Source organism: Triticum aestivum, chromosome 4B (genome assembly GCF_018294505.1).
Source record: "Triticum aestivum cultivar Chinese Spring chromosome 4B, IWGSC CS RefSeq v2.1, whole genome shotgun sequence".
NCBI classification, from domain to species: Eukaryota; Viridiplantae; Streptophyta; class Magnoliopsida; order Poales; family Poaceae; genus Triticum; species Triticum aestivum.
In genome coordinates, this window is record NC_057804.1 from 54,191,680 (window position 1) to 54,202,600 (window position 10,921).

Here is a 10,921-nt window from a genome sequence, read left to right on the forward strand (position 1 = left end):
ATAGCGATAGAACGAAGCAACTAGCAAGCAAAGATAGAAGTGATATCGAGGGTAATGGTCATCTTGCCTGAGATCCCGCAAGGAAGAAGAACGAGTCCATGAAGAAGACAAACGGACGTAGTCGAATGAATCCTCACAACTCCGGAACGAAACCGAAGCTAACGAGAGAAGCAAACTAGAAAGAAGCAAACATCATGGTAAACACACAAGCATAAACATGGCATGATGCACAATCAAGTATGATGCATGTCCGGTTTAATGAGGCATGGCATGGCAATATGCACAAACAACACTACAAGTTAAGTGGAGCTCAATATGCAACGAGTTGCATATTGACGAAACACCACATCAATTATTTAGTTCTCTCTTGTTTAGGAACACAACAATATTACATGTTGTTATAAACATGGCAAGAGGTGAAACATAAGTAAACTAACTAGTTAGGCAAGTTTAAATGAGGCCGGAAGCAACAAACGACAATTCCGGAAAATCCCCATGTCATTTAGCAATTTTTTAAGCAAACGACAATTTTAACCATTTAAATGTTGTCATCATGATGCGGATGACATAATCAAGGTTTATGCAATTTTATAAAATGTTGACATGAACATGTTATGAAGCATTTGGTCACCATGGCGGAACGTAAAGGGTGCCACGGAGGCGAAACGAAAATGGTGCCACGGAACATTCGAGTCCCGGTAACTTGATTGAGATACCAATGCAAGAGAGAACTGTGCGGATGAGTGTGTCATGCAAAAGGTGGTGGGGTGATCCCGGTTACCGGGTTCCCACGAGTCGACGGCATGGCAAACGAGGAGGAACATGCAAGGATCAATTCGGGGCATGGTGCAAACACGGGCATCTCATACATCACTCATGCATTCGTTCACGGGCGGTCGTCTCGGGGTTATACCTTTGAAGCGTGCATTTTCAGGGTGGATCAAGTCGGTGCAATGTAGAGGAAGTAGGCGTTCACGGGACGTCATGCAAGTAGTGGTACACGTTTCGTAGTTGTTCGGGGTCCCGACGAGGAACTTGACGTCCACGGAATCTTCGAGGGTCGACGGTAGTGGTACACGGGTCGTAGTGGAAGTAGTAGTTCTCGCGGCGGTAGTGGAAGTAGTGGTTCACGGACGTCGTGGAAGTAGTCGTTCACGGCGATGGTAGAGGTACTCACGATCTTGGCAACGGTAGTCGTACATGTCCGGAGAGGAACTTGTCGTATCCATGTAGTCGAACTTGGCGTATCCGAAGGGGTACTTGGTGAATCCACGTAGTCGTACATAGGGTCATAGAGGAACTTGACGTCCATGAAGTCGACGGTGGTGGAACTTGACGCATCATCGTGTGTAGTCGTACTTGGTGTCCTCGGGGCATCGACTGTAGTCGTGGTACTTGGCGTGCATCAACTGTTAACCAACAACGTACAGGAGGCAGAGAGGTCTCTTGCAGTCTTGACGTCAACAGAGCTAGGCAGCGGAGAGCACGCACAACAGGGCATGACCGCAATGGGTCGGCCAAAGGAGGCACATTCCATGGCGCCATGGATGAGTGGTGACAGCGGATCCGGGTCACGGGAGGGCGGATCCAGCGGGGCATGACAAGCAGGGGCCTGATCCAGCCGGAGTCGGGACGAAGGCGATCTCCGGCGGTGGGACTTGGTGGTGGGGCTGGCGCGAGGAGACGGGGTGGCGCTCGCCGTAGTCGGGGCCGAAGGGGACGGATCGAGGGGCTCCTCCCCTGACGATGGAGCTGACGAGGCGGTGGCGCCGGGTAGACGAGGAGGTCGTGGCACGGTGGCGAGCTTGAGGTGGCTAATGACGGAGAGATGCAGGCACGAGCAGTAGGTTGGGCGCATGGCGCTTGCGTGCATTGGTGACGGGGCCGTCGAAGTTGGTCGCACTGCAGCTCAGGGCGGAGCAACACATGCAGAAGGGAGCAGGAGGTGCACGGAGGCCTCGGTGTGCAGGGTGTCGCTGCGCCTTGGCACAGGCTGTAGCCCACGGCAAAGCAGAGAGGAGGCGCAAAGGACGTAGTCAACGCGGCTGGGACGAGCAGCGAGGTAGGAGAAGCGGGGCTTGGACGCCGGCTGTAGGGAAGCTCGGGGCAGGGGAAGCAGCCACCATGGGCAACGGCGAATCTACTGGGGGGGGGGGGGCTTTAACAGGCTCGAGCCCCCCCTCCAGCGATGCAAATTTTGTTTACTACTACTCTTAAGGGCCCAGCCCAGCTAAATATTGGACTTCAGCCCAGCTGGACACCACATGTTCGCTCGCACCAGGCAACCTCGTTCGTTCTAGTGAGAGAGATGGAGGCAGAGACCACCTGCTCGTGAGCCTCCCCCGCCCGCCATGTCTCTTGTGCCCTAGCCGCCGCCAGCCGCCGGAATCTCTTCATCGTGTGCTCATCCCAATCAACCCCAGTCTCCAACGACGGTGCTCATCCTCAACGGCTGCTCATCCCCTCCCCAACACCGCGCCCGGTGGCATCCTCGTCTAATCCGGCGGCAACGGCGAGGTCATGGATTTGGGGGCTTGGTCGGCCTCTTGCTCGCCGACGACCAACATCTGCTCAATGTGTCCAGGCTCCGGTGTAGTCCGGCCGGTGCCGCCGCTGCTGCTCTGCTCTGAAAATATGAAGGTTGATTCACTTGATTCAATTTCAGTTTTTCAGATTTTGAGACTTAGGTAGCTGCCTAACTATATACTTTAGTAAATTGTTTAGCTACCAATTGATTACTGATTCATAATAGATGTACAGTGGCTGTTGGTGGTGGTTGTACATCCTAAAATTAATCCATGTATCCATCTTTATTCTTGTTTGTAGAAATGAAGAGAAAGAGGACTTTGCACAGTTGGTTTGCGAGCAATTCAAACGCATCCCCCGTTGTTCCTGAACCCAATACTCCCCCAATTGATGTTGTTGTTCAACCAGCGCCAGTTGAGAACTTAATTCACCCAACTCCAACAAATGAGAGCACTAATCCCTCTACCAATGTCGATGAGAGCACTATCCCCCAATTGATGTTTTCTTCAGGCGTTTAGTTTTCTTGGCATAAACTTTGAGCCCACCCTTCATTTTCTTTCTAGATTCGCCGCTGACCATGGGGACGGGGAGGAGCTCGGCTCCCCTCGAGCGTTGCAGCCTGCTAGTGGAGGAGATGCGCGGGCGAGGTGGCCCCTGGTCGCCGTAGAGGAAGTAGAGGCGGCGCGGGTCCGGTGACGATGGAGAACGGCAGGATGCGGCGAGGCTGTGTTGGCCATGGACGGAGGTGAGGGAGGGCCACCGGAGTTGGCCGGCGAGGGAGTTGCGCGGGATCAGGAGGAACAGGTCGAGGGGGCTCGCGACGGAGGAGAAGGACGAGGGGATCGGGTCGAAGCAGCAGGAGGGAGGGATGGCGGCGCTGCGAGGAGGAAGATTGGGATCGACGAGAGGAGGGAGGAGCGTGGGGATCCTCTCCCTGGTGCGATGCGTGTGCGGATGGCGGCGGCACGGGGACCAGGGGGAGATCGATGGAGAGGGTCGGGGCCTAGGGTTTAGGAAGGGTTTAGGTGGGTTGGGCCTAGGTGGGCCTAGGGAGGCCAGCGGAGGAACCTTAGGCCATGTGGGTGGAGCTGGAGAAAAAGCCTGGTTCTCTCTCTCTCCCTACTTCTTTATTTCCCGAAAATAGAAAATAAATCAAGGAAGAAAAGGAGAAGAAAGGAAGGTAGAAGTAGAATTTTGGGCATGGGGATTATTTTCCTGGACTCACAAAAATATGCTTGTTCCGAGAAAATAGAAAAAGCCATGATTGAAAGATGTAAATTCAAACTCATTTGAATTTAATTCAAATGGGTTTGAACTAGGACTTGATAAAAGGAAGGTCCAAAAATGTCAGATTTTTGGTGGAGCTATGGAATATGATGAAAGAATATATGGCAAGGTTGGAGACCAAGAATTAAGATAACAAAGGCATTGGGATATTTTGCAAGTGTGTTATGGTGAATTGCAAATTAATGAAATGTTTAAAATAGCTCCATAAATATTAGGAGGATATGTTATAAAGGGAAGTCACCCTTCCCTTGATTTAAACAGATCAACCATCTATGCAATTTATTAGTTGAGTTGAGATGCAAAGATTAATGACATGATGGCATGATGACATGGTGCAATGCAAAAAAATAAAAGAGCAAGCACAAATGAAACACACGGTGATAACAAAAATATGGAAGTCTTCTGGATCGTCGGTCTTGGGGCGTCACAATGTGCTTATCGATGGTGACAATGGGATATTCACATGATCTACTTGATGTATATTTTGGTGATCAACTTGCAGGTTCCGTGACCTTGGGAATCTATGCATAGGGGTTGGCACACGTTTTTGTCTTGACTCTCCGGTAGAAACTTTGGGGCACTCTTTGAAGTTCTTTGTGTTGGTTTGAATAGATGAGTCTAAGATTGTGTGATGCATATCGTATAATCATACCCCTGGATACTTGTGGTGACATTGGAGTATCTAGGTGACATTAGGGTTTTGGTTGATTTGTGTCTTAAGGTGTTATTTTACTACGAACTCTAGGGCTGTTTGTGACACTTATAGGAATAGCCAAATGGATTGATCGGAAAGAATAACTTTGAGGTGGTTTCATACCCTACATTAATCTCTTTGTTTGTTCTCCGCTATTAGTGACTTTGGAGTGACTCTTTGTTGCATGTTGAGGGATTGTTATATGATCTAAGTATGTTATTATTGTTGAGAGAACTTGCACTAGTGAAAGTATGAACCCTAGGCCTTGTTTTGAAGCATTGCAGTACCGTTTTCGCTCACTTTTACCACTGGTTACCTTGCTGTTTTTATATTTTCATATTACAAAAACCTATATCTACCATCCATATTGCACTTGTATCACCGTCTCTTCGCCGAACTAGTGCACCTATACAATTTACCATTGTATTGGGTGTGTTGGGGACACAAGAGACTCTTTGTTATTTGGTTGCAGGGTTGTCTGAGAGAGACCATCTTCATCCTACGCCTCACATGGATTGATAAACCTTAGGTCATCCACTTGAGGGAAATTTGCTATTGTCCTACAAACCTCTACACTTGGAGGCCCAACAACGTCTACAAGAGGAAGGTTGCGTAGTAGACATCAAGCTCTTTTTTGGCGTCGTTGCCGAGGAGGTTAGTGCTTGAAGGTATATCTTTAGATCTTGCAATCGAATCTTTTAGTTTCTTATTTTATCACTAGTTTAGTCTATGAAAGAAAACTACAAAAAAAGGAATTGAGGGTGCCTCATATGCTTCATCGTTTTAATGTCTTTCATGAAATACGGATTCTGATAATTGTGCCCAAGTGTAAGAATAAGAATGCATTAAAATGTTTGGCACTAAATCTTTGAATGATGAGCATGATTGCAATGTTGTTAGTATGAATTCCTTGAATATCCATGATGCTAATGATATGCAAAGCCACAAGCTTGGGGATGCTATGTTTGATGAAGATCATATTTTTAGTCCCCCAAGTTTTGATGAGAATATTTATTATGATGAAAGCATGCCTCCTATCCATGATGATTGTATTGATGAAAGTGGGTTTGGAAGAGTGTCAACTTTAGGAAGTAATGATCCCACTATTTCGAAGGGTGTTGAATCTTATTGTGATAATTATGAAAGTGGATTTGGAGAGGTCATGACTTTATTTAGTGATGAATCCACTATTTCGGAAGAGGTTCCAATTGATTATGAGAACGAAGTTGCTGTCTATGATGATTATTGTGATGACATGTATGCTATAAAGAATAATGATAACCATGAAACTTGTCATCTTGATTTTAATTTTCAATTGGATTATGCCTCAGATGATAGTTATTTTGTTGAGTTTGCTCCCACTACTATTGATGAAAATAAATTTGCTTATGTGGAGAGTAATAAAAAGTCTATTATTATGCATCATGAAAAGAGTGCTTCATGTGATAGTTGTATTGTTGAATTCATTCATGATGCTACTGAAAACTATTATGAGGGAGGAGTATATGCTTGTAGGAATTGCAATAATATCAAGTTTCCTCTCTATTGGCTTAAAATCTTGAAGTTATGCTTGTTTTGCTTTCCTGTGCTAATTGATTCTTGTTCCCATAACATGTTTGCTCACAATATCCCTAGGCATAGGAAGTGGTTTAGACTTAAATGTGTTAGTCATGTGCTTCATGATGCTCCCATTATGTTTCAATTCTTATCTTTTATGTGAGCATCATTGAAACCATCATGCCTAGCTAGAAAGGCATTAAAGAAAAGCGCTTGTTGGGAGACAACCCAATATTTACCCTTACTTTTTTTGTGTGTTCGCATGATTATGCTACTGCAGTAATCATGTTTTATAGCTTTTGTTTAAAGTGCCAAGTAAGACCTTTAGGATAGCTTACGGTGACAGTTGAGTTGATCCTATTGAAAATCAGAAACTTTTGCACTCAGTAAATAATTTCCAGAATTTTATTGAAACGTGATTTTAACATGATTAATTTTTATATGTATTGGTGCACAAATTTCTCAGGTGGAACTATTTTTTTCAGAATTTTTGGAGTTACAGAAGTATTCGAGAGTTATAGATTACTACAGACTGTTCTGTTTTTGACAGATTCTGTTTTCTATGTGTTGTTTGCTTATTTTGATGAATCTATGAGTAGTATCGAAGGGTATGAACCATGGAGACGTTTAAATACAGTAGATATAACACCAATATGAATTTATAATGAGTTCACAACAGTACCAAAAGTGGTGATTTATTTTCTTATACTAACGGAGCTTACGAGTTTTCTGTCGAGTTTTGTGTTGTGAAGTTTTCAAGTTTTTGGTAAAGATACGATGGACTATGGAATAAGGAGTGGCAAGAGCCTAAGCTTGTGGATGCCCAAGCCACCCCAAGGTAATATTCAAGGACAACCAAGAGCCTAAGCTTGGGGATGCCCTGGATGGCATCCCCTCTTTCGTCTTTATTCATCGGTAACTTTACTTGGAGCTATATTTGTATTCACCACATGATATGTGTTTTGCTTGGAGCATCATTTTATTTTGTTTTGATTGCTGCTTGAATAAAATATTAAGACCTGAAATTCTTAAATGTTAGAGAGTCTTCACATAGTTGCATAATTATTCGACTACTCATTGATCTTCACTTATATCTTTCGGAGTAGTTTGTCATTTCCTCTAGTGCTTCACTTATATCTTTTTAGAGCACAACAGTGGTCTTATTTTGAAGAAATTGATGAACTCTCATGCTTCACTTATATTATTTTGAGAGTCTTTAGAACAGCATGGTAATTTGCTTGGGTTATAAATTTAGTCCTAATATGATAGGCATCCAAGAGGGATATAATAAAAACTTTCATATGAAGTGAATTGAATTGAATACTATGAGAAGTTTGATTCCTTATGATTGTTTTGCGATATGAAGATGGTGATATTAGATTCATGCTAGTGGAGTAATGGTGAATTTGAGAAATACTTGTGTTGAGGTTTGTGAGTCCCGTGGCATGCACGTATGGTAACCGTTTTGTAACAAATTTGAAGCATGAGGTATCTCTTTGATTGTCATCCTTTGTGTGGAGGTCGGGATCACGCGATGGTTAACTCCTACCAACCCTTACCCTAGGAGTATGCATGTAGTGCTTGGTTTTGATGACTTGTAGATTTTTTTCAATAAATATGTGAGTTCTTTATGACTAATGTTGAGTCCATGGATTATATGCACTCTTACCCTTCCACCATTGCTAGCCTCTCTTGTGCCGCACAACTTTCACCGGTACCATACACCCACCATTTACCTTCCTCAAAACAGCCACCATACCTACCTATTATGGCATTTCCAATAGCCATTTCGAGATATATTGCCATGCAACTTTCCATCGTTCTATTTATTATGACACGCTTCATTATTATCATATTGCTTTGCATGATCATGTAGTTGACATCGTATTTGTGGCAAAGCCACCGTTCATAATTCTTTCATACATGTCACTCTTGTTTCATTGCACATGTACACCGGCGGATGCATTCATATAGAGTCATATTTGGTTCTAAGTATCGAGTTGTAATTCTTGAGTTGTAAGTAAATAAAAGTGTGATGATCATCATTATTAGAGCATTGTCCCATGTGAGGAAATAAAAAAAGAGGCAAATAAGCCAATAAAAAAAGAGGCCAAAGAAGCCAATAAAAAAGACAAAAAATGAGAGAAAAAGAGAGAAGGGGCAGTGTTACTGTCCTTTTTCCACACTTATGCTTCAAAGTAGCACCTTGATCTTCATGATAGAGAGTCTCCTATTTTGTCACTTTCATATACTAGTGGGAATTTTTCATTATAGAACTTGGCTTGTATATTCCAACGATGGGCTTCCTCAAATGCCCTAGGTCTTCATGAGCAAGCAAGTTGGATGCACACCCACTTAATTTATTTTTGAGCTTTCATACACTTATAGCTCTAGTGCATCCATTGCATAGCAATCCCTACTCACTCACATTGATATCTATTGATGGGTGTCGGTGTCAAAATCGGCGGATCTCGGGTAGGGGGTCTCGATCTGTGCGTCTTAGGCTGATGGTAACAGGAAGCAAGCGACACAATGTTTACCCAGGTTTGGGCCCTCTCGATGGAGGTAAAACCCTACTTCCTGCTTGATTAATATTGAAGATATGAGTAGTATAAGAGTAGATCTACCACGAGATCGTAGAGGCTAAACCCTAAGAGCTAGCCTATGATGGTATGATTGTAATTGTGATCGGCCTTCTAAGGACCATCCTCTCCGATTTATATAGACACCGGAGAGGGCTAGGGTTTACTTGGAATCGGTTACAAGGAAGGAAATATAATATCTGGATCGCCAAGCTTGTCTTCCACGCAAAGGAGAGTCCCATCTAGACACGGGTCGAAGTCTTGAGTCTTGTATCTTCACGCTTCGATAGTCCAGACGATGTATATAGTCCGGCTGTCCGGATACCCCCTAATCCAGGACTCCCTCAGTATCCCCTGAACCAAGCTTCAATGACGATGAGTCCGGCGCGCAGTCTTGTCTTCGGCATTGCGAGGCGGGTTCCTCCTTCCGAATACTCTAAGGTTATTATTGAACACGTAGACCGTGTCTGGATCTGCAAAATGATCCTCACATACCACCGTAGAGAGAATGATACTTCAGCTGACAACTTTTAGACGGCGTGATATGCCATTACGGTTAGGTCATTATTCAAACCGTTTTTCCACAACCAGCCACAGCGTGTATTGCGAGGCGGTTTCCTCGACACGTCTTGTCAAAGCAGAGATCATGTCCCCTTATCACGGGATTCTCATCAATACGGGTATGGGTAATCCCTCATGCCATCAATCGTGGTGCTTGGGAAGTAAGCGATTCTCAACAGGCTAGTGGGGAGGCGCACCACTTTCGCGGCCTCTATAAAGGGATAAGAGTTCCCCATTTTTACCCAGGCCTTCTTCCTCCTTCGCCCACTCTTGCCCCCTCGAGCTCCAGCGCCCTAGTCCAAGTCTTCTCCGCACAGCTAAACATGTCCGGACCAGGAGGCAAGTGGGTGGCTTCGACCGTGAAGGAGAAGCACATCACGAATCTTCGGGCGGCCGAATACTTGGCCGCTGACATAGCGCACCGGCTACCGAACGACGGGCAGGTCACTCCAACTCCGGGACCCCACGAGAGGGTCGTGTTTCTCGCCCACTTCGTCCGTGGACTGGGGTTTCCACTCCACCCCTTCGTCCGCGGGCTCATGTTCTACTATGGGCTAGATTTCCATGATCTAGCCCCAAACTTTGTCCTCAACATTTCGGCGTTCACCGTCGTATGCGAGGCTTTCCTCCGCATCAAGCCTCATTTCGGCTTGTGGCTGCAAATCTTCTGCATGAAGCCGAAGATACTGAGCGGCTAGCAAGCGGAGTGCGGAGGACCCATGGTGGGCAAGATGCCTAACGTCACCTGGCTTGACGGCTCCTTTGCAAAAACCGTGAAGGGGTGGCAGTCGGGTGGTTCTACATCACCGAGCCGCGCGACGCCAATTGGGCGGCAGCCCTCGAGTTCTGATCCGGAACCCCCATGCGGCTCACCTCCTGGGAACAGAAGGGCCTGTCCTGGGGCGAATCTACAGAGCTGACAGGACTCATAAACTGCATCAAGGGCATGAAGGACAAGAACATCAAGCTTGTCAACATGATCCAAGTCATGCTCATTCACCAGATTCTGCCGTGCCAAAGGAGGGCATTCAATCTGTGGGAGTTCGTCCCGGCCGAACACCAGACGCTTCAGAGGCTCTATGGCATGAAGCACAAAAACGCGTGGAAGGTGTTGTTCAAGGCCTCCGAAGTATCTCCTCTCATATCCGAGGACCGTGGGCTCCACTTCGCGCGGCATCCTATTCAGGTGAGTACTCAGGCTGCCACCAGGTTCGGTTCTTCCCAATATATTCATGGGGAAGCCTTAAGTGATTGTGTATATTTGTTCAGGATTATGTGGAGACAGCGGAGCGGATTGACTGTCCGGCTCCGCTGCCGGAAAGCCCAACTAATAATCTCCTGACGAAGATGCTGGTCCCGGCACCCTATAAGGGGCCAGAGAAGAAGGCCGATAAGAAGGCCCCGGGGACCCGAAATGGTCTCCGACGTATGGTTATGCAAGCCTCGTCCAAAGACGACGAGGCACACTCCTCCCCCGAAGGGGAAGAAGAAGAAGAGGAGGCCGCCCCATCCGGAAAGGACGAGGGGCCCGAGAGGGCGGACCAGAGGACCAGGAGAGGCCCCCGGTGCAAGGCCGTCACACCCTTATCGTCTGATGACGACGAAGCAGATTCCTCCCGCGAAGCGGGGTAAAACAAGAAGAAACTCCACCTCCCCATACTGGGGGGGAGAAGAAGAGGAAGGTCGCCTCGGTGGGGGAGATTGGGACGTCTAA